Here is a 25,894-nt window from a genome sequence, read left to right as displayed (position 1 = left end):
CATGGTCTTTAAATTTCTATTTTATTTACTTATTTATTTTTTATTCTAGTACCATTGGGGCTGACACTCTTTTTAACAAATTGGATGTAAGAAGGGTATGATTGTATTTCATCATCAAATACTGTTGAATGTGTTGATCCTGAAAAAAATGTGTAAGTTATTTGTTTCGTCTAATTCAAATAAGTTATAAATAGGTTTAAATTTGTTAAATTTAAAATGCAAATTTTTTTTCATTATTATAATCATTAAAAACTTAGTTTTCGTTAACTAGTAAAATTTTTTGATTGAAAAATATTCTTCCGATGTTTTAAGTTAACACGCAAACTTTTGATATTTGTTCCCTTCAAAATTCTATCATGTGTAAGATTTTAAATATACTTTTAAAAATGTGATACATTAATTGTATCAAGTATTGAGGTTTATTGTGATTCTTACTGGATTTTTAGTTTAAAAAATTTCAATGCTCTTGAATCATTTTATGAAGAAAAAAAAATTTTTTTCTCAATAATAATCAAATATTTCTCGAAATCAAATTTCGCTAATATTAAATTTTTGAAGTACGAATTTAAGGGACCTTTACTTATCAAATCTCGTATAAATCTATTATCAGAAAACTCGTGATAACAGGAATTATACTGATAAGAAATTGTTTTTACTTTTCTGCAATTTAAATGAGCAAAACTGCAAAAAAGAACAAAATAGATATTATTTATTTCTGGTGTCAATGCAGAAAAATGAAAAACGAACAACATTTCACCTTATTTTCTTCTTCAAATTTCAATTTATTATGTTAATAAAACAAATATGTGTAGACAATCCTTGTCCAGAGTTACCTTCCCCTTTACTGAAGAAAAAAAGTCTCTGTTTTTCTCAAGAATCCTGCCGCACACTTCAAATGAGTGTGTTATTCGTTGGCTACTTATCTGCAATAGCATATATTTAATTTTTGATTTTATTTACCTGGAATGGCATCTTATTTAGTTTTTATTTTTACTTATTTGCAATGGGATCTTATTAATTTTGATTAAGATTGTAATCTACGTTCAGTATTCTCAATATGTGATGGCTCGGGGATAGAGCGTTTTCATTCCAATCAGGTGAACCGGGTTCAAATCCCTTCGATGGCTGGTCGACTCGAATCCGCATCCAGTTTGCACCGACCTCCATGGTGACGTGACATATTCTCTGTGGTAGACGTATCGTGGATTAGAGTCCCTTTGCCGTTAAGCTAATCATGGGATGTTCTTGTGGTCTTTCTCTCCACGTAACGCAAATACTGGCTACTTCTCTCAAAAAAGTCCTCCACGAAGGAAAAATATCACCCAGTACTTGATCCAGAAGTTCCCCTGTCTTTTGCATTGGGTGTAAAATTAGAAGGCTACGAAGTTGAACATTAGTAGTCGTAAACCTATAAATTGGCTCGGCTGTTCAACGACGGTTATAAATAACATCAATAACTATTCTACAGTATTTTACGGTCTACTGTAAGATGCTGTTTGTTGTTTAAGATGCGTACTTGCTTATAACTACAAGCTTGGACGTTAATACGACAATCTACTTGTTACTACGGATTGTCGTTATTGCGAGCTTTTATTGAATTATAATATAACGTTAAAACAATAACAATGACTAGAGCAGGGATGGGCGAACTCTTTTGATCGAGTACCAAAAATCGAAAAAGAAAAGTTTGTTGGAAAGAAAAGAAAAGTTGTCAACCTGATAATTCTTTGAGAAGACTTTTTGAATTTTGTCTTCTTTCACATTCAGACATTGCTTCGTAGTTTACATTCTTGTGCTTGACAGTAAAATGTCCGTTAATGTTGTGTTCTTTAAAAACTTCTACAGCTTCATTGCAGATAAGACATACTGGTTTATCATAAGACATACTGGTTTTAACTGTAAAAAAATATTTCGAAGTTCATTCATCATTGAACGTACCGCACTCTGAATCAACTTTGCGCTTTTAGTAGTCATTTTGGGGTTAAAAATATTTCAAATAACTCAAACAAGTAAGCACACCGGACAAAAATTTAGTCACCCTTAGAGAAATCATGAAAAACATCATTTAAAAACGTATTTGTACGTACGTACCTCCTCTGAATTTGATAACCTGGATTCAGTTAGGTTCACAAGGTTTTACAGGTATGTCGAATCAAGTTTAAGCCACACGATGAGGATTTGGTTGCGCTAATGCACCAAATTGTGAGGATGCTGATTTTGGCCTTTTACCCGTTGTTCCAACATGTCCGACAAATTTTCAATAGTTTTCAAGTCAGGGGATTTTGCAGGCCAGTCGCGTTGCAATTGAGTGTCTGAGTGTTCATAAAACCAGTCACTTGCTCTTTCGGCCGATGAACGTTGCCCGTAGTTTGCCCATCCCTGGACTAGAGTGAAATAGTGTGACGTCATTCATACCACTGACTTGTATTGCAAACCGCGAAGATAAATGAATGTAGAGCAATGTAACCAGCAAAAAGCGGCTATTTTGAAGTGTGTAGCAGAAATCCTGAAAAAAAAAAAGTTTTTTTGCAAGTGGTAATTTGGTATTAAGCCAAAATTTGTTTAATGTAAGAATTTATTTATGTAAATGACAGCTTTTTCTGTGAGTAATTATTCCAATTATGAAAAATGTTAGTGATAATTTTCAGTACTAAACATAGATTTTTAACTTATCAATTTATGGCTCATATTATTAGAGCTTAGGGAAATGCACTGCTTTTTAACATTTTCAGTTCTTACGAATAATAATTTATGTATAAATGCACGAAAGGTTGAGCAGGCTCACAAATACCTATTTTCCAATTTTATTTTAATTTTAATTGGTTTTAAATAAAGCATTCTGAAAATTTCCTGATAATTAAGAAAATCTACATTTTTGTTTTTAGATTGTTAAAAAATAATTCTTGGACACTTTAATGAAGTGAACTAGCTTTCGATTTTGAAATTTTGTATTTATTCTTCTATTTAAAGAGATGCCGATCATTACCATTTATCCGTAATTATTACTGTTTCGTAATAAGAATTACGGTTAAGTAATAAAAATGTCAATTTTTGAGAATTTTTGTAATATTCTGTTAAAAATTGACTAGAGTGTAATAGTGTGACGTCATTGATACCACTGAATGTTGACTTGTATTGGAAACCGAGAAGAAAAATGATTGGTAGATGTGACCAACAAAAAGCGCGTTATTTAGAAATGTGTAGCAGAATTCCTGAAGATAAAAGAATTTTTCTTCTGCAAGAAGAAAAGTAACTTAGCTGTTGATCGCTCTCATTACTATCTTCACTCTTTAAACTTAAAGGGTGAAGATAGTAAGAATAATAAAAAATGAAATGGTGTTGATTTCTAACTTTCCTGCGCATGGATATCAGAAATAAATAATTATGCCTTTATCTCTTTATATTTGCTTTTTTTATTATTCACTAGAACAGCAGCAAAAACGCGTTTTCCTCTTTTTTTTTCTTTTTTGCAATAGAGGAAAGAATAGTGGTAGTTTTTACTTTTTACAAATGTAATTTTTTTTTTTTTGGTCTCTTTGTTGCTCGCTTGGAAACTGGTAGTAATAGGCGGTTTCTCGCTATTACAGTATGAGGTTAGAAATTTTAAGATTTAGATTTATCATTTCAAAAACTTTATTTAATCTCTTAGTGATTTAATTAAAAAACATTTGAAATTAAAAACTCTATAACCAAAGATTTAGAAAGGTGCTGAATATACTTTTGATAATTGGAGATTAGTGGCAAGAACGGTTAAGGTTCATAAAAGCTGATTCTCAAAAAAAAAAAAAAAAAAACGAATTCACGCGGACACTAACCGTTTATCCACAGCATGGCCAATTTTCACATCATAATAACTCTCGGGGAGCATTGGTTTTCCCCGTTATTGATTTATCTAATACTCAAATTGTTACAGACTGAGAGTCAGTCATCATTTTTGCGAAAAATAGGCAAAAAGCATTCTCTCATTTTGATCTTCAATTGTTTTAACTTTATTTCCCTAAAACGTTTATTTATTTATTTATTATTATTTAATTAAGGAACTCAACATTTCTTTCACTCAATTTTATATTTTAACTAAATACCTTAAGTCTAAATCTTCAAATTGGAGTAACATTTCAAAATCAGTTAAATTTTTTTAATCTCTTATAATGTCGTGGTAAATATAATTAAAACCAAATTCATAATGTTGATGGGAATATATTTTCTCGCCCACAATTTAATTTTTGCAGCCTCAGGAAATCATAGGGGTTGAGCCGTGGTGGCTCAGGGCATAGAGCTCTCGATTCCCGATAAGGGGACCCAGGTGCGATCCCATCCAAGCGATAACTGGTTGATTCGAATTCCGGACGCTGCTCGCACCGACTATAGTGCTGACGTAAAATATCCTCAATGATAGACGAATCATGGGTTACAATGTCCTTACCATCAGGCTAAATATGGGTGGCTATCTTGGTTTTCCTCTCCATAAAACACAAATGCTGGTTAGTTCTATCAATAAGTCCTCCACGAAGGCTAAATCTCTGCCAGAAATCCAGGAGTTCTCTTGCCTACTGCATTGAGTTCAAAATTACAAGGCTACGGAGTTGAACATTAGTAGCCGTTAACCGTTAATTGGGTCTGCTGTTCAATGACGGTTATAAAATTATAGACGCTGATAACTTCAAAAAATAAAAGAGGAGAAAAAAAAACAATGAAGACCTTTGTTTTCATAAATCTATGTAACAGTAACGGTTAGCGTCGGATCAGGAAGAGAGGTGATTGCTCGGAAGATATAGTCTCCTCTGCGTATTGTGCGTTTTTCCATTCCGTATTATCGATTTATTTGTAGTTATGAACACAGAATTAATAAATTTGCTTATTGATAAGTGCAGAAATTAAAGTTTGTAATCAATTTTTTACAGTAGGGTACGTCCCACCTCCCCCCCCCAAAAAAAGTTTTTTTTAAAAGTCAAATAAACTTCAGGTAATAAGCTAAATTAATTTCTTTTTACAAGCCAATCTCACTCCACCCGTAAGCTATGTGGTTCCCAGCAGATCACCGAAGTCAAGCATCACTGGCTGCAGTCAGTGTGCGGGTGGGTGACCACTTGGATTAGTCTGCGTAGGGACTAAGGGTGTGCGGTATGGGTCCTCGTTAAACTGTTCTACTGTAAAGTGCTAGACTTCACGTGCAGGTCGTCGGGCTAACCGAAGCGGGGGTGCCATCTCCTCTGCAGAGGATCAAAATTGTGATGGCATGTCTCCGGATCATCCTCAGGGATGTTTCCCAGACCGTCGCCAATAGCCCATTGTGCAGCTCTAGTGCGACGTAAAATTAACTACAAATACAACAAGAACAACCGAAAGCTATGTTTCTAATAAACCAAGTTTCATTCCAAAGTGAATTTTCCAAGCCGAGCCCTTCCCTTGTAAATTCATTCTGTTTAACTAATATGTTAATATTGAAAAAATGGACTTTACTATGATTTATTGTGGTGATTACTTATTTATTTATTTTAAATATGAATATTTCGCCTAAGTTCTATTTTTAACTATAAGATGGCTATTTTTTCTTTGTCTTAATTATGTTGGTAACTCTGCCATGAGAATACAAGTTAATATAAGCGATCACTGTAATTCTTACGGATATATTTTTTACAACTGTCGTTGATTAGCAGACCCAAATTTTGGTTTTATGACTACTAATGTTTAATTCCACAGCCTTGTAATTTTGAACTTAATTCCGAAGACAAGGGAACTCCTTGATCAAGTATTTTTATTTCTTTTATAACCGTCGTTTATAACCGTCCATTACGTCTACTAATGTAGAACTCCCTAGCCTTGTAATTTTGAACCCAGTCCTGAAGGCCAGGGAACTCCTGGATCGAGTATTGGATGAAATTTGCCTTCGTGGAGGACTTTCTGATGGAGCTAACCCGCATTTGCGTTACATAAAGAGGAAGACCACGAGAACCTCACACGGTTAGCCTGATGGCAAGGAAACTTTGACCCAGGATCCGTCTACCACTGAAGATATTTCACACCAGCACTGTGGTCGGTGCAAGACGGATGCGGAATTCCTATCGACTGGAATTCGAACCCGGTTCGCCTCAAATGGAATCAAGTATTGGGAGTAAATTGCAGAATTAATGAAATATTACTTAAATGTTTCATTTTGCACTTTAGTACTAAGGTTACAACTAAAAACTAATTTTTATAGTCTTGAACAGTTTCACGACTATAAAAATCCATAGCATTAGACTACACAATTCAATATATTTTTGAAAACTGCAAAAATGATTTTTCTCTTCTATTTTTAAATATATCTTGTTTAAATAAAGCATGTTATGCTTAAGGAACTAACTATTTTTCGTAAAAATGGAAACATTAATGAGTATTAATGCATGACAGCAGTGTACATTTAATCAAAGAATGTTATGCTTAAGGAACAAACTATTCTTCTTAAAGATGGGAAAAAATTAACGAGTATTAATACATGACAACAGTACTCTTTCGATTGCCCATTATCAATAGAGTTTAATTTTTTTAATTTTTCCTCCCTAGAATCTGAAGAAAATTTCTGAGAACTCCAGTAAGTACCCGTCTGACGTACATGAATGAAATCAGTGTAGAGTAACTGAATATTGTCGGTAAGTTTCTTACTTGAGGTTCAGAAAATGGTTACGTACTTAGCAATGTTAGTAAGTAAACTCTCACTTGTAAGGTAAGACACTTATTTATCCTTAAGTTCTGAATGGTGCTATGCTGGAAGCAAGCACTCATTTATTATTGCAAGGAGGTAGAGTGGCTTTTTTAAATGATTTTTTTTTTTTTTTTTTTTTTTTTTTTTGGATTGAAACTAGAAACAATTTTATTCGATTATTTTTTACCTGATGTGTTTCCTTTTATCCGGTGTTGGCGCTCCAAATTATTTCTCCCAGTGTTTGTGTCTTAACCTTTTAGACCCAGTGTTGGTGTTCTAATTAGATGCTTTCAATGTGGTGTGTGTGTGTTTTCCAAAATATTCCGTATGTGTGTTTTGAATTTTTTTCAATATTTTCCTGCAATTTTTTTTTCAGATTTTCCGATTACTAACATTTATGTTCAAATGCATTCAATCAAATTCGCAATTTGTTTAATCACCCTTTTTTGTTTATTGAACAGCTTTATGTGTGGTTTTTACGTGTTCATTTTTTCCATATTTCCAATTTTTTTCACTTTTCTAAATTTTGTTTTTGAATTATCCAGTTTTTTTAAAAAACTTTCTACGATTTCCTGTTCTTTTATTATTTTTCTGTGTTATGCATTGCGTTTCAGCTTTTCATCGATTTTTTTGACATTTAGTAGAGTATAGTATAGTATAGTATAGTATATAGTATAGTATAGTATAGTATATTGTATAGTACAGTATAGTATAGTATTTAGTATAGTATAGTATATAGTATAGTATAGTATTTAGTATAGTATAGTATAGTTTTTGTTATAGTATTCTGTTTTTTTCTTTTTTTCAATACATGATCCGTTTTTATTTCCATATGTATTCTGATCCATTTCCGGCTTCATTTCCAAATTTTATTTTCCAACTTTGAATTTTCAATGTACGTTTCAAATTTTTTCTTTCGATGTGTATTTCGTTTTATTTTCTTTCAATTTGTGTTTCAATATTTTTGTTTCACTGTGTGTTTAAATTTTTCTGCTTTCAATGTTTGGCCCAATTTTTATTTTCCAATGAGTGCTTCAAACTTTTTTTCCAATGTTTTTTGTAACAATCCTTTTCTATCCTGTATTTGTGTTCTAATAATTTTTATCCTGTGTTTGTGTCCCAAATATTTTCGTCTTATGTTTTTGTTCCATAGTTTTTCGTTCGTTCTTGTTTTGAAATTAGTTTCCTTCAATGTGTGCTTTAAGTGTGATTTGCATTTTTTCAATGTTTTTCTGCAGCTTTTTCCAAGGTGTTTTTCGAATGGTAACCTTTTTGTTCAAGTACATTTCATCGAATTCCCCCTTTGTTTTATCGCCTTGTTTCTTGAACGTCTCCCTCTTTATACATTTGTTAAGTGTTCAGTTTTTCCAGATATATTCAATCTTTTTCATTTTTCCAATTTCTGCTTATGATCATTCCAGTTTTTCATTCTTGTTTTTCAATATTTTCTACCATTTACTGTTTTTAATTGTTTTGCTGGTTTATTCATTGCCTTTAGCTTTTCATTGCTTTTCTCTTTCTTTTTTTGCACCATTTTTTTCCAATATAGTATGATCTGTTTCTATTTCAAAGATATAAAATTTTTATTTCCTGGGAAAGTTTTATTTTCACTATGTTCGGTTTTTATTTTCAGTATGTGTTGCAAATTTTATTTTCTAATATGTGTTCCCAATTGCATTTCACTTTTTTTCTTCCAATGTTTGTGTTCCAATTTCTTATTAGCCAGTGTTCATGCTCCAAAATTTTTCCTTCTGTGTTTATGCTCCAAATGTTTTCATTCTGTGTTCCAAATATTCTTTACCCTGTGTCAATGTTCCAGATTTTTTCACGCATAGTTTGTATTCCCAAAATTTTTTATCTAGTGCTTGTGTCCCAAATATTTTCGTCTTGTGTTTGTGTTCCATATTTTTTCGCTCAGTGTTTTTTTTTTTTTTTTTTGCAATTAGTTTCTTTTAATGCGTGCTTTAAGTGTGTTTTGCATTTTTTCAATGTTTTTCTGTAGCTTTTCTAAAGCGCTTTTCGAATGGTAACATTCTCGTTCAAGTACATTTGATCAAATTCCCTCTTCGTTTTATCCTCTTGTATTTTGAATTACTCCCCCTTTATGTATTTGTTACGTGTTCAGTTTTTCTTTAAATTTTACATTTTTTGCATTCAATTTTTTAAAATTTTTCCAATTTCTACTTTTGATCTTTCCAGCTTTTCATCTGTTTGTGTTCTCAACTTTTTCATCTGGTGTTTGTGCTCCAAATATTTTGATCCTATGCTTGTGCTTCAAATTTTTCCATCCAGAGTTTGTGATCCAAATATTCCAGAATTTGTGTTCCAAATTTTTCCATACAATATCTCTGATCCAATTTTTTTACTTCCAGTGTTTGTGCTTCAAATGTTTTGATTTCTTTTTATCCAGTGTTGGTGTTCCAATTAGTTGCTTCGAATTAGTTAGCTCCAATTAGTTGTGCATGCATGTGTTTTTTCAAAGTGTGCCATATTTGTGTTTTGAATTTTTTCAATATTTTCAGATCGCTAGCAATTTTTTCAAAAACATTCGATCCAATTCGCAATTTGTTTTATCGCCTTGTTTAAGCAGTTTTTTATGTATAATTTTTACGTATTCCTTTTCTCCATATTTTAAATTTTTTGTATTCAATTTTTTCATTTTCTTCAATTTTGTTTTCGAATTTCCCAATTGTTGTTTTTTTTTAAACTTTTTTCTAGGATTCCCTGTTCTTTAATTATTTTTCCCATGTTATCCATTGAGTTCCAGATTTTCATTCGAATTTTTTTTAATATAGATTCTGTTATTTTTTTCAATATATCTGTTTTTATTTCCAATATGTTCCAATATGTGTAACTTTTATTCTCAGAGGGTTATTTTTTGTATTCCCAGTTTGGGTTCTGATTTATTTCCAACTTTTAATTTCTAATTCAGAATTGTAAGTTTCAAATTTTTTTTCTTTCAATGTGTATTTCATTTTATTTTTCTTTCATTGTGTGTTTAAATTTTTTCTGCTTTCAATGTTTGGTTTAATTTTTTTTCCAATTTGTGTTTCAAACTTTTTCCAGTATCTTACGTAATTTTTTTTTCAATCCTGTGGTTGTGTTCCAAATTTTTTCACCAAATGTTTGTGTTACAAGTTTTTTACTTCTTGTATTCATTCCACTTTTTTTCACCCAGTGTTTGTATTTCAAACTTTTTATTCAGTGTTTGTGCTTAAAATATTTTCATCCAGTGTATGTTATCCAATTTTTTTCCTCCTTTGTTGATATTCAAAATTATTTTACCAAGTATTTGCATTCCAATATTCTTTTTTTACCCGTGTTCATTTTCCAAACTTTTTCATTTAATGTTCGTGCTCCTACTTTTTCTTCCCCTGTTTGTGTTCCAATTTGTTTCTTCCAATGTGTGTGTGCTTTATTTTTTTCAATGTATGCTTAAAGTTTGTTTTGCATTTGTTTTACTTTTTTCTGTAGCTTTTTCAGTGTGTTTTTCGATGGGTTATACTTTCATTGAAAGAAAACTGATCAAACTCACCAATGTTTTATCGCCATATTTTATTTTTTTTAGCTTCCATCTCTGTTTATATACGTGAATCACTTTGTTTTCGATGTTCCATATTTTCCGCTTTTCAGTTTTTTTAGGAAGTTTATTTAAAAAATTTGTATTTAATTGTTTTCATTTTTCATATTTTCGTTTTTTGATTAGTCGAGTTTCACTGGCTATTAATTTACTATTACTTATTCAATTCCAATATGTCTTTTCATTTCAGATGAAAGTTCTTGTTTTTTCAATGTGTATTTGTTTTTTTGCCCATGTTTTTATTGTTTTTTTTCTCAATGTTTTTCTTCCTTCTGAGTTTTTTTAGCTTCTTGAATGAGTGTTTTGTTTCTCCAAATGGTGTATCACATTTTTTCCAATGTTTCATGTATTTTTTCCATTGTGTACTCTAGTTGATTTTGATTGGTAAAATTTGTGTGTGTGTGCATCTGATCAAATCCTTTTGTTTTCATAGACCCAACAACGTGTTTCGCATTACCCTTCCTTGCTTACGTTTGATTTGAATTTTTCACAGGTTTAGCTTTTTTAAAATAATTTTTTCAACCTTTTTATTTTTTTGTACTTCGTTTCTCCTTAATTCTTCCTCGTTTTCTGTTTTGTTCCAATTTTTTTATAGTTTCAAATTCTTTTCAGCTTTTTTTTATGTTTGCAGATTTTTATATGTATTTTAATTTTTTATTTTCTCTTCAAAATTTTTTTTCCTAATGTATCTGATAGATTTTTCTGGAATTTTTCTTTTAAAGTTCTGCTTTTTTCAGGTTCTTATCCGATGTAAATTAGTTTTTCACCCCATGTATGTTTTAGTTTTTTTCTCCTCTTTGTGTAACTTAAGTGATTATTTTCAGTCGTTATTCTTACTGTGTTTCAATTGCTTTTAATGTCGTTAACGTTTACTTTTTCCAATTTTAATTTTTCTATGTTTTTTTTGGAACTTTAAATTGTTTGATATTAATCCTGTCTCTAGTTTATTATAATCCAATGTTACTAAGCTTTGTAGGTTAATTTCTGCTCAAATAGTCTGACAAATCGGGAATAACCTGACAAAGTGAGATGTTTGATGTTTGGAATCTGCCGGAATGAGATGAATCCATTTTCTTTTAAATTACCTGCTACGAAATGATGAAGCTAAAAAGAAGGCTGATTTTTTGATAATTGAATCTTCAGCTGTAAGTACAATTTAATTTTTAATCTATTATGTCAAGTATTACAAATCTTGCTTTTAATTTTAAATAAGATCGCAAATTTCACGCTAGTTTTTTTGATGCAACTATATAGATTTCAAAGTTAAAAATTAATCCAAAAAAATGAATTATATATTTTGCAGTGCGAAAAAAAAACGAACCATTAGGGAAACCATTGGGAAAACGAGGGGCAAATTAATTAGCGTAGACGATATTTTAAGTTACGAAATTAGACACAAAAACGTACTTTCTCTGAAAAAATGTATGGTTTTCTCGACGGATTCAGAATTCTGGCACTCAAGATATAGGAGGAAGGCGCAATTTGGGAAATTTGCTCCCCATAGTTTGGCCAGGAAAACTATTCAAAGTTTTGACCTCTTCATATTAGTTTTACTTTTTGCGTATTTCAACATAACGCCAGATTTTTTTAAGCAAAATGAAAAATTTTTACCCACAATTATAAACTTCGTTTATCCAACGATAATTCTGTGCAAAAATATTATTTTTAAAGATTTGTTATTTTTTATTGTTCTATTTAAAAATAGTCTGAAATTTTTGAACTGTAGGATATACAAGTCCTTATTTTTTTAAAAAAAAACAATTTTGCATCGCAAAATAGAAAATTTGTGTGAAATGGGTCAAATAATTCCTGAGAAATCTTATTTAAAAAAAATCGTATATAAAAATTTGATTTCTCAGGTTCTATTCGACCGATTTTACTGTAATTTTGTATCGAATAACTGTAATTTGATTCGCTAATTTGATTTCGTAAATTGAAATCACTGCAATTTTGTAATTGACCGATTTCACTGTAACATGGAAAATTTGCCATGTAAAATTAAATTACATGGTGTAAAAAGTTGTATGCCTTATAATTCAAAATTCTTTCAACTAGGATAATAAAAAATAATAAATGTTTACTCAAAGTTAATTTTCGCATGAAGCTATCTTTAGGTAACCAAATTTTATAATTGTGTGAAATTTCTCATTTCACTTAAAAAGTTCCCGAAATATGAGGAAATATGCTGAAATTAATATTTAGGGGTCCAAACTTCGGATTGCTGTCCTGATCAAACTATGGGGACCCTATTGCCCTGATTGAGTGTCATAAATCTAAATCCGTATTTTATTAAAAAGATCGACTTTCATTGAAGAAAATTGTGAGATTAGCATTAAGAGTCTCGTACCATCAACCGCATTTCTGACCAAGCAATTGCGGCCATAATGAGGTTACTGTTTTTATTTTAAGGGTGAGGAATCTAAATTCGTAAAAAAGGTATGATTATTAAGAGAAAGTACATTTTTGTTTCGGATTTCGCAGTTTAAAATATCGTCAGCATTAGTCAGCCTATTTGATATCACTCCATCGAATCATTAAGATAATCCAAGAATGTGAAGATCCGATTAGTTGTTTGGGTGGAAAGTTTATTTTTTGCGCACTATACATACACTAGTTTATGCAACTTTCTTAATAGAAAAATAAGCACTTTTATTATAGTTTCTTCAAAATTATGAGGTCCCCTTATAGGGAGATTTCGCACTTTTAAGTTAGCTTTCGTTCGCACCTGTAAATAAGATTGAAGCAATTGCGCATGCTCGTAGATATTTTATATGATACCTATCTGTATGTTGGCATGATTTAAGTTTCGTTGGCTTGACAAAGCTGCAAGCACGCTGTTTACAGCTGTTAAATGTTATCTGTTTAAGCCTGTTTTCGAACTAAAAGCGTGAACCTAGAATGCGAATATGAAGAAATACATTGATGAAATTTAGAAATGAATCCTGTATTCTCACAACCGTTGGTTCATTCAATAAAAATATAATTTTATTGGTTTTTGTTTATGGTAAAACATTATGGTTGTCAAATTGCATTAATTCCACAAGGATCTAGATATATTTTCGCTATTTCAAAATTATATTTATTTTAAGTATGTAATTTAATTAAAATAAATTCAATAAGCAATAGAATTATAATATTTTTTAAACATTAATAATAAGCGGCATTATTCATCGCCGAATTCATCAAAATCTATAATTTACCAAATTTTTCTGCTCACAGATCCAAAGTTTTACGTTGAGCAAAGCATCTTGAGTCGTATGCTACAGCTTTAAAGAAATAGTGTATAGTTTGTCTAAAGTAAGAACTCCCCTAGCCACTCGTCTGAACTTGTGGCGGTGACTATGGTAACGAGGTATAACTATGTCAAGTAGGGGTGTGTGGACATTGTTAAGGACAGGTTATGGCTCAAATCGGCGAGAGAAAGCGAATCTTTTTTTTCCGGTCTAATGTGTTATCGCTAAAGGGAGGAGGAGCTACCCTCCCTGAAATGAGCTATTCTTGTTTCCATTAGCCGCAGAATGCCTCAGACTTTATGGCGGGGGAGTTCTTACCTTATACAAACTATACATCCATTGTAAATATTTCTTTTGAATTTGTGGTCAAAGTTTAAATGATATTCCACTACGTTAGCGTTTTTAACTAATGGATTTTTGCAAAATCTCTTATTTTCACTTACGTAAGTTTTATATTTTTCATGGGCTCATGCGCATTTCAACAGAACTGACGCATGCGCACTAGAAAAGTGCAACGCACAAAAGAGAGCGTTACATTCAAAACACGCGTTAGCTGAATTGTGTCCTACAAAAATAGGCAAAATGTAGGAAATCCTTAGCTCATGTGACAAAAATTTCTGTTTAAAACAAGCTTTAAACGATTTTTGAGCTATAAGGAATGAAGCTTGAATTCAACTTCCCTATAATTTTTCCCTTCGAAATAAATTTTTTGGCTGTAGCTGTTAACTGATAGAATCCGAAATTACAGGGCTGCGTGCCGGTGTTATTATTTAACCTACTTATGTTAAGACAACAAAAATTTTCTTAAGATATGGTTCGAAAAAAAAACAACTAAAAAAACGCATTTTTTACCACACAACCACGTGTTTTAATTTTGTTCCAAACATTAACTGTTTGTATTGAATCATTAGCCAAAATTCCTTATCTCATACGCCAAAAAAGTTATGGCCTAATTATCCTGTATCCAACTTCTGATAAATTGATTAACTTTTATAAGAATTTTGATTTTAATAAGTATTTGAAATTATTCTACGATACGTTAGCTCATCGTTGAAAACTGCGATCCAGAAAAACTTTTTTTCCCAGTCAACTTTTAGAAAAAATATACATTTTAGCTATTTAGCGAATAAAATATCATGTTTTACCAAATTTTTAGTCTAAAAAACAAGAGAACATGTTACACATATCGATAACTGGAAATTTCATTAGAAAGGAAATTCCATACAAACCTATGCGGAAGCTTGCCTTTACATGCCTATCGTTAATAAGAAATCGCAAGCATGCTTTGTAAGAGAAAGAAGAACCATTAAGCAATACTTATGTTTGATTATTTTTACTTTATTCAATTCCTACTATTATTTCTCCCTATATATATATTGTTCAAATCTATATATAGGGAGATTTGATATAGGGAGATAATTGACTTAAATTTTTTTACATAACTTGTTTTTAATTACAGATCGTGTTTTAAAAATAATCTAGCAAGTCTAATTAAAACATATTAAAATCTTTAGTCGTTTCTCTTACGTTACTCACTTGTTTGTCTGTTCCGATGATCTTTAGCATCATGCACACATTTATTTTGTAGAGAAAAAATGTTGTGAGTTGTGATAATTTTATGATTTAAAATGCTTATTAAAACATTGCTCATGTTTATTTTTTTTTCTTTGCAGTATATGCAGGACAAGATGTGGCTTTCGTTTGCAAGATAGGACAGAGTTATGACGTTAATTGAGCAGTATGTATTGTTGCAACATGGTTCTGGTAAGAATTTTATTTTCTCTTTCTATAAATTAAGATTTCCACGCGTTATAACCCCAAAACAAAATGTTTCAACTTTTACCTTTTACTTTTTATTGTAATTCCAGTAGAGGTATTTTTTATGCTTCTTTAAAAACTTTTGGAGCAAGTTGTCAACATCGCTAAAACATTTTCTTCTCTAAACTGCCAATTTCAACAGACAAACACTTTGTCTTTAACTTCTACTCCATTAAACTTAAATTTTGATAAACATAATCTTTCTTTTAATTTTCATTAAAGAGAAATTACTCCAGCAGTTATTAAAAAAAGTACTGAGAAAATCGCGTTGATTTTATGACGTTTCTCGAGTGATATGATCTGTAAATATTTTCTAAAAATATTCGAATCAATATTAGCTCTCGTTAAATTCATGAAAAGTGTCTACTGATTGCTAGGAAACATAACAATTTTCATAGCAAACATACAAATATTTTCTTGATAGTTTATAAAATAAGTTTTAAATTACAGTAAATGTTGTAATAAATTGTTAGCCCCCCAGAAATTTTCATTTACCCTACTGCTAAAAAAATTTCTGGACAAATAACTGAAAATTTGAATTTAATATCTTTATGTTATCCTTATTTAGAAAATCAGTACTTCAATAAATACTTTCGTTAATCTCACCACAAAAATAATGATAATAATACAATGCATATTATAAGTTATATTAATATACAAGTTTTAGAGCTTTATTGACAAAAGTAACCACAATATCAGTTTAGCCTTCAAACATAAGTTCTTTGTGTGACAAAATAATCCTTTTAAGTTATTCGCTTTAAATTTGTCAAAGGAAAATGTTTTGAATTGATAAACTTTAAATATAATTTGACCTAGAAACAAGTTCATTTTTATCACTCTTAAGCTTTTCGTTTAACCTAACCGTCAAAAAAATATGGCTCAGGCAAGTTAATACGAATCTTTGTCTTGGAAACCGCAAGTTTGAAATTTTCCTCTAAACAAGTTTTAGCATATTTCTGTTTAAAAAAACAACAGCAACATCAGTTTGAACTTTACCTCCAAACGCTAGCATAGTGTAGAGAATTATTAGTACATTCTAATGCAAATTAAAAATATTGTTAAAGAGTATGGCATGGCAAAAACAAGCTATGAATAATTGCTGTTCTTGCAACCTTAAATTCGAATTTTGCCTTTAAACATTAGCTCTTAGTAATAAGCCACCAGAATCTTTCAATAAATCAAAATGTTCGCTCTTATGCATTCGTTAGATCACTTGCTCAAGTGTAGTTGTTACTATGAATGACAGAAATTGGTTGACTTCCACCGGTGAATGTTGACATTCACAATGTCCAAAATGTATACTAGGTCTAGTTAAGTGCCACTGCTCGGTATGCATTTTACCGGCACTCCGAATACTGATGTTTCTCCCAATCTAACCTCAGCAGATATTAAAATATCGAATAAATATAATAATATCAACGAATAAATCAATATCAAATAAGATATAACAAATATTTCGGACATTCACCGGTAAAATAGAAATTCTATTGATTTAGGTCATGCACGGTAACATAGCTGAGACGAAAATTGGTTTTGCTTATTTTATGATTTACAAAACAAGCGTTTAAAAAATGGTCAAAAAAAAGTTTTAATTATTCTTTGACTTAAAAACCACAATATTGAATGTGACCACAAAATGTTACTTTCTTGCGGAAAGAAATTTTGATACTCCAGAGAAACCCACCAAAAGAAGTATGCAACGACAGCTAATATTTGATAAAGATTTGAACGAACGTTATCCTACTCGAAGCGTTAACAAGAAATAACCTACCCTAATTTCTCGTCTACGAAAAAGAAAATTGTTGCAGTTTTTTATTGACTTAGAAACCACAAGTTTTGATTTTTTTCCTAACGTTAGATAATTGTAGAAAATAGTTACAGTTCAAAAATAACAATTTTAAAAACCAAAAACTAAACATTTGAATTTTGCCTCTACAGATAGTTATTGCGATAGACACCCTACCGAAAAGAGTGTGGACCAAAACTACCTTTTGCTAATTTTTAATAAATCTAATAAGTTTTTTAATCGGAATTTCGAATTTTACAATGAAATCTATGTTTATAAAAGAAATGTGAGGCCCTAATTTTTTCTCTAGCTATCCCGTCAATGACTTATACAGCAAATTTTATTTTACAAACCACGAGTTTTACCTTAAAATTTAAGCAAAAATGCAGGAAATTTTAAACCCACCGAAAATTTTCGTTAGCCTACCAAATAAAAAGTAATAGTCAAAACAGATTTTAACTAATTTTTGTCAAAAATCTTCTGGTTTGAATTTTTCCATCGAAATTCGTCTTTGAATGAGCCTCTTCGTTTTAGACACTAAAATCATTTGAAATAAAATTCACAATAAAAAAAAATTGATAAAGTTAACACTGTCAAAAATTAAAGGAAATAATATGAGTTACAAACTCAAAAATAATTTGTTTTTTAAATTTGAAAAGGACAAATTTTTATCTTATTACAGAATTCTGAGTTGAACTCTGGTAATTAAAATATAATAAGTATCGAAATCATTTACAATGGGCGAAAAAAATGTGTTTGTCATAAAACACAATTTTTACATTAGACATAAACACACTTTTCAAACACAAATTTTTAAGAAATATTTTACCAAATACTCTCCGTGTACAAATATTAATGTTAAAGAACTTTGTAGCGTAACTACCACTACAATTATTCAACTCCCATTCATTAGTATATAAACATATTAACTCTATTCTATCTTGAGGTTCATTTTGATAGATAATGGTTACGTTAACGTACTCCTCGCATAGGCCAACCGACCTGCGTAGGGGTTAGGTCCTTGCACCAGAAAGGTTCTGGGTACGAATCCCGGGCAATGCCTTTCCTTCTCTGTACTATCTGTCCTTACTGTGGGCAACGTTGGCCCACCTAATGTGGTGCCCCTGAAATAGTGGCCCACAAATCTGCCCTTCAGATGCCTGTATGAGGTAAGTCATTCTCCAAGTGGGCATTGGAAGAAAAAAAACCCCTCATCGCATTGAAGACCTCCGGACGTGAACTTAACATGCCTATCTTGTCAGCAACGCTCACTTCGATTTGAATACATCTAGAGTGATGGATAGAAGACAATGAACAGCTAACTTTTTATTTGTGATTGCGACATTATCCTCCTCACTCTGTTGCTGCTCAGTCTCGATCACACGCAACGGGGATCGGTACACACTACTAATAGCAAGAGAGGAGCAATCACGCACACAACAGAAATCTTATTACAGCTCTTACAATCAGCGCTCAAAATCTTGTGATCTTAATACAGTTCTTCTGGCCTCTCATTAAAACTGCAATAAACCATATAGTGATATCCATTTATCGAATTGTATGACAAATAAAATTCTGGTTGGAGGGTATTGTAGCGTAGCTACCACTACAATTATTCATACCAATTTACTAGTATAAAACAGTGCTTCCCAACCTTTTGTTTCAGTGTTATCACCAAGGTTAGGTCCACGTTTGAAAATTTTACCACGGCCCACTGAAGGAGGGAGCGAACGTTGTGTGTTATATTTTAGATGGTTTTGATTTAATAATTTTAATTTAATTGCTTTTAAACATCCTTCAAAACAAATGCAGTTACATTTGCGGTATGGGTGTGGCATAGATGACTGATCTTAGTTTTGAGTTTAATACAGATTAGTTTGATCTCACCGCCCAGTCAACCTTAAGTCCACAGAAAGTCACACTTACCCGAGAGAAATACACAATAAAAAAGTGGAAGCAATTTTATGTTCCATATGGGGAGTACTATTTGATCCACGGACAGGAGGTTGCGGACGAAAAACGAGCTTAAATTTGGAAGCAAAATTCAACTTTTTAATTTTTTTTTGTCGAAAACTAACTAAAATTTGTCTGAGCTATAATTTTTTCGTGATTTAGCAAACGAAACTTTTTTCTAGCATAAAGTATTGCTACTATGGGCGAATGTTTGAATGCGAAATTAAAATTATTTGTTTTCTAGTTCAAAAATCAGTTTGAGATTGTTTTTTCAATATGCCTTTTTATAGGTGGGATAGGGAAAAAAACATTTTGGTGGGAAAATATGCGCTAATTATCTAATGCAATAGACTTATTTTTAAACGCAAAACTTAATTTCTTGGATTCAAGGTCATAAATAAGCTGTACTTGTTTTTGCTAGAAAACTGTTTAGCGTTTAGAAGTGGGGGAACTGGAAATTTTTTAATGGGTCAACGAATGGGTAAAAAATACTCACCACAAGCGGCACTCAGAAGTATTCTGAATGACACACTAGACAACACTGAATAATATTAATAAATAAAAAGAAATAAACTTTTATTATACAATTTTTCTTCGTGATTCCTGTTTATGAATGCGTATTACTTACCTAGGGTGCGTAACGATTTTATAAGTCCTTAAAGGTGCTTATTTCTGACTTACGTCTTTTAAAAGCCCTTAAAAGTGCTATTTTTATCCGGGATTTGTAAAAAGTGTATAATTTTCTATCTTTTAAAAAGAGATTTTTTCTTTTCTGTGTCGGCTGTCGCTCTAAATTACAAAAAAAATGCATGATTTTCACAATTTTCTCTGCAATATTTATCAGAAACTAGTTATTTTATCACGATTATGTAGAGTTTTTGAAAATATTTTTGAATTTTATTGATTTTATGTTCATAAATGAGGAAATTTAAGCGATAGAAAAAATATTATTTTTATTACTGCACGGATCCTAATTATGATTTTTTTTCCTAAAGTGATTAAAAATATTATTTGAGTGATAAAAAAGTAATTAAAAGGTGCTTATTTTTTGTTGAAAAATCTGGCTGCGCACCCTATTACCTATTTCTATAACGTGATGAACATAGTTAAAAACTTCATTCATCGCTGATTGGTGAATATTTCAAACATTTTTTATACGCTTTAAACCTTAGCTTCACGAACAAAACACATCCACACACACACAAGAAATGATGAAAACTAAAACGAAGAGTCATCAGTAATGAAGTTGTGAGGTTCGTCAACAACCGACAACGTCATCAAAACTTAACTCCCGATAGAATCGAGTTAACATCCAACCAAAGAACTAAAGATTTAAGCAAGATAAGAAAAAGGCGAATTAAGAAAATATCATTTAAAATAATAATAAGTCAAAATGAAAAAGCGCTAAAAGAAGCTAAAACCAAATTTGTCTTAATTCAACAATTTAGAAAGTTAGAAACAAATCAAGCAAAAAATTTTTTTCTATAGATATGTAAGTTGCAAAAACAGCACTGCTTTAGGTGGTCTGCTAACACACTGGAACCTTCTGCAGTGGTTAAACCAAAAACTGACTGTGCATCGAAGTCCCATAATGGATGAACTAAATAAGAAAAAGCAATCAAAAATTGAAATGAATATGCAAGAAAAATTTGATTTTGTAATATTTTTTAAAGTGTTTAATAAAACAAAACAATTGATCAGGTATAGCTAATTAACCACAGTAGACCCTTGATCAAGTCTATCTGCAGGACCCACTGTTAACCCACATGACGGATCATGTGATATGAAAAAATCCGTCATCTTTCTATTCAGATAAATAAAAATTAAGCGTAAAATGAAAAAAACTCTTTAATGCATATTAAAATATAAAGAAATATAGAAAACTAACCATTGCGGGAACAGCACCAAAATCCCCATTAAAATATCAATTAAATCCCGATAAAGAATTAATTTATATATTAATTTTTAAACGAGTTTGCGCTGTTTCAGCTAATCCAAATATATCTAATTAGAATGTCTAATTAGTTTTAGTTCATAAAACAGTTACAATCTTAGGAAACTTTATTTTTCCTCCCGAAACGATAAATGATAAAAAACACAATTATTTCATTATCAGCATTTATTTAAAATAAATGAAACAGTCTTAAGCACCGTAATTTATTAATTTATGTAGGTGTTTATGATTAGAACTGTAACCTCTTAGTATTACATTCTGAAAATAAATGTTTAAATTATTTTCATAAGATCAGTTAACAGAATCTCAACTTTTTATGTTAATCCATTTATCTCTAATTTCGTCGGGCGTATTAACCCATTCCTTCTCTAGCTTCTTCTTAAAAGACAGTAAAAAAGTGAAAATTTTTTCATTATTCGGATTTATTTTGCACAAAGTAGTTCTATCAACGGCAATATATTACATGATAGCCTGGTTGGAAAGTCATTGAGCCAATGTTTAAGAGGTCGTAGATTCCGCCAGAAGATGACTTCCCATGTGGTAAATGGTGACTGATGCACATTAAATCTGTCGAGTCACAATATCCTCAATGTTCCCATAACAAATCATAGCTCTGGGGGTACTGATCCAGGAGTTTCCTTGTCTTCTGGATTGGTTCAAAATTATAATGATTCGGAGTTCAACATTAGTAGTCGTAGACCCAAAAATTGGGTCGGCTGTTCAATAACGGTTATCAAATATATTAACATGGTGCGTAGCATTTTTAAAAAGTGCTTAAATGTGCTTTTTCTTTACTTTAGTAATTTAAAATCCCTTATGGCTACCTTTTTCATTGGGTGTTTTTAAAAAGTTCTTAATTTTCCCTCTTCGAAAATTCGATTTTTTTTTCTTTACCATGTCGATTTTCGCAACTTATTACGTAAAAGCATGGTTTTCAAATTCAATCAAACACAATCCATCTCTGCGTACTGTCTGTCCGTAGCGTATGAAAGCGGCAATCATTTTACATGTTTGATGGTTACCTATGTAGGTTACCAAAAATTATAATGGTTCATGATGGAGTTATTGATGGTTACCGTCAAGATTATGTGGGTCCGTCAATCGAACGCCATCAAAAACTTTGACTTTTGTATTCTCCGATTAATAAACTGACCCCAAAAGTTGCTTATTTAAATTAAAGGATAAATTATTTATTTCATACCTATTATAGAAGACGGAGAATTTTAAAGTTCTTGGAAGAAATTCTTGAATATTAAAATAAGAAATTAATAGAATACTAGTTTTAAATTGTTATTCATTTTGAGTTCTTACCATAATTAGTTTATAGTAGCGGTTTGCGCGAAGTGTCCCTTGCACAGTAGATTGACCAATGAAAGGCAGATTGACCTTTGCCCAAGTATTTAGACAGGCATGCTGACATTAATCGTAGTAATTTTTATATAAAATTAATGCGAACAGCACTGAATTATTTTTAACAATTATCTTAGAATTATGTTTGCGCAAAATATTTTTAACTACTAGATTTCATTTAAAATTAAAAAATTCAAAACAAATTTAAAAAAATACTCCTTTATTAAAATAAAGTAGGGGAGAGTGGGGTCAATTGTAACAGGGTACGATTGTAACAGAGCAAAAATTTCGAGTGCCGGGTTCTAGATTTGGTTCCTTGGTGGGGCACAAGGTGTATTTAATAAATCTACATGTACACCCCTGCAGGTAACCATTTTTATGTACTTTTGAGAGAGTTAGATCACAAAAGATATTTTCACGCCACGCAAGTACTTTTTTTGGTATTAGAATATTATATTGTAACAAAGTAATTTTGCTTAAACAAATAAAAATTAGTAACCCAATATGTAAGTGGACACCTTAATTAACATTTCAATAAAAAAAAGATTAGTTTTTCTAATTAACTAGCATTGTTTTTAACAAATGAAGCTGAAGTGGCGTCTTGGGGACAATTGTAACAATAAGTAAAGGGACGATTGTAACAGCTGAAAATATATAATCTTATGTTTACAAACCATTACTTAAGTCTTTAAGAACCACCAATGGTTTCCTATATCATTTATATTATGTTGCATGTGCATTATTTTATTTGTCACCTTTCACAGCATAAATTAAAATTTTTAACCCCTTAAAGTTAAAAGCTTAACCCTTTAGGTCTCTGCTCATTATTACTTTTACTCCTAAAATATCACTACTATTTTGATCAATAAAGAAATATATCACAACTATGATACTATGTATAATTAACTATGTTTTAGTTGAATTTATGAACTGTTACAATTGACCCCGTAAGTGGGGACAATTGTAACAAGTGCTCGACTGTCAAAAATTGTTAAGAACTAATATAATAACATTTAAAATTAGGTATTTATTTTTTTTTCTAGTAGAGGATAGTCTACTTTACTCGTCTGTCAATTAATACTAATAATATATTGGATTTTTTGTTAGTTAAAAATAGTTAAGTAAAATATGTTACAATTGACCCCACTCTCCCCTACAGATGAATCGAAATAACTAAAACCCATAGGATGCTTTTCATTGCTTTACATAATAAAAATTTTCCATATAATTTTAACAATTATAAAATTAAACATAAAATGAATATGTTAGTAAGCAAAATAAATGCATGTTAAATTCTTTAATTTACCTAGGATAGTTTTTAGGGCTTAAAATTATTAATTTTAGAACCAAATCATTGTAGTGCAAAATAAGTCTCAACATTTAGTGAAAAATATATTTCAATTTTAAGATATTTTTATTAAGTAAATTATAAGAGATTTTACATCGCTTAAATATTTTTAAAGAAATTTCTAAGCTACAAATAATTTAAACGGAATCTATTTTTGTGAGTTGTAATAGTATTATGTTAAAATTTTAGAAATTTTGACACCATGTGCTCTCTTAAAATGAAAGAGTGATTTCCCCTACTCAAAAAGGAGTAAAATTTTTTTAAACTCAACTTGAGTGATAGCTTTTATTTGAGCGATATTCTTGCTTTGTTTTCACTCAAACTTGAATGCTTTCTTTGAATTGCTTTTCAGCAAGTTAAATTGCGTCCTTTGATAACAATTTGCAGTTGAAAAAGATCTCTCCTTTTCTTGTGTACTGCTATTTAAGAATAAGCTAATGGTGTGAAAGAAAAAAAAACTTTTACAAGAAATATTTCTTACATTTTGTTTATATCACCGTGATTATTTGGGTAAAAGAAATGACTGAGATTTGTATTCAAAATTTAATTACAGACTGTATTTTTGTCTAATCAGTTATTGATTATGAATATCAAATAGCCGAGAGGTGGAATTAAGCAGGTTTCAGGCACCAGGCTATACCTGAATATCATTTGAGACACATACCTAAAGAGCGAGCATTCAAGTCACATAATCGTCGTGCTCCTCAATAAAAATTAGGGAAAATCTTCCGAAGTAAATCAGTAAAATGCTTCATTATAGGGAATAAAGGAAATCATTGTACTAATTGGTCTAGGGAAATTTAGCTTTCTCACGAGTTACCAAAGGGAAAAATGTCAAGGTTAATTAATGCACACTTGAACTAAAAATAGATTAAAAGACAGCATGTGAGTTTTAAAGTCTGAGAAAGAGAGTTTTGTTTTCATTAGAAAACTAAGAAAGAGATTTACAGAAAAGAAAAACAAAAAAAGATTGGTTGAAGCTTTTTATGTTAAATATATATAGTAAATATTGTTGTTCTTTGAATTTAATAACTATTTTATTTAACTAGTTTTTGCAACGACTTTATTTTTCTTATAAAATTTTTTTTTTTCAATTTTAGATATGACAGCCTAAGTGACAGACTTGCGCCAGCTTTTAGATTATTCTAGACTTTCTTCTAAGCTTGTTTTAACGCCATAAGAAGCTGGTAGCTCTCCACTATCTCGATCAACAGCTCCAGAAAGGTCTACAGACACAAAAAGCATGCATTTAAGAGACCTAGTTTCGATATACCTTTCTCCTACTGACACCAACAAAAACGATGTTAAAGTTGATGCAAATCCTATAGAATGATGATGAGGAAATTCGTTTGTCGGAGGCTGAAATATCCATTATGAGAAAGATTCTAACGGCCCATCTGTTAGTTTCATCCCATGAAGTTGAAGTTTTGCGAAAGAATGGTGACTCTGCTCTGTATTCAGTGAAAATTTTCGCTCCATCTGCCCGAAAATCTGTTAAGAATAACATATGCAATGACCTTTTAATGTTCCCTCCAAGAGTCAAGAAAAAACTCTTGCATCTTTGCTAGCTGATCCCCCAGACAACATAATCGGACTGGTTAAACTACAGCTTTCACTTTGCCTGTTCTTATTTTATATTTTATGACCGTCGTTGAACAGGCTACCCTATTTTCGGGTTTAAGACTACTAATGTTCAGCTACGTGGAACCCAATCTAGAAACAAGGGAACTCCTGGCTCATGTTTTGGGAGAAATTTGCCTTCGTGGAGGACTTTTTGGTGGAACTAAACCGCATTTGCGTTACACGGAGAGAAAGACCACGCCATGGTTAGCATGACAGCAAGGGGACTCTAACCCATGATCCATCTACCACGGAGTATATTTCACGTCAGCACTGTGGTCGGTGCAAGCCAGATGCGGAATTCGTATCGACCGGCAATCACCGGGGTTCGAGCCCGGTTAACCTCAGTGAAAGACGAACGCTTTATCCCCTGAACCATCACGGCTCTTTTGTCTAGTTAAGCAAGAACAGATACGGACTTGCATCACCTACTTATGAGTTTGCCCTGCAGATTGGTGAGGTGGCGAAAAAAATGGTGAATCATTTGTGAAGAGATTGAATTCCGAATGGCTGTTATAGGCGAGAACTTACCAAGAGGTTCCACGATGATGGAGCATTTTGTGATCTGAA

At 31.2% G+C, this 25,894-nt stretch overlaps 1 long non-coding RNA gene across 1 annotated transcript; it reads left to right on the top strand.

The window, feature by feature from the left end:
- The first annotated feature begins 11,106 nt into the window (after positions 1-11,106).
- On the top strand, positions 11,107-25,672 carry LOC147802145 (uncharacterized). The gene is made up of 3 exons (XR_015429743.1): positions 11,107-11,407; positions 15,169-15,259; positions 24,805-25,672. It is a non-coding gene; the product is annotated as an uncharacterized LOC147802145 (long non-coding RNA).
- Positions 25,673-25,894: the final 222 nt, after the last annotated feature.

Source organism: Parasteatoda tepidariorum, chromosome 10 (genome assembly GCF_982258835.1).
Source record: "Parasteatoda tepidariorum strain Cologne lab strain chromosome 10, Ptep-v5.0, whole genome shotgun sequence".
Taxonomy (NCBI): domain Eukaryota; kingdom Metazoa; phylum Arthropoda; class Arachnida; order Araneae; family Theridiidae; genus Parasteatoda; species Parasteatoda tepidariorum.
This window is presented reverse-complemented; position numbering and strand designations above follow the sequence as displayed.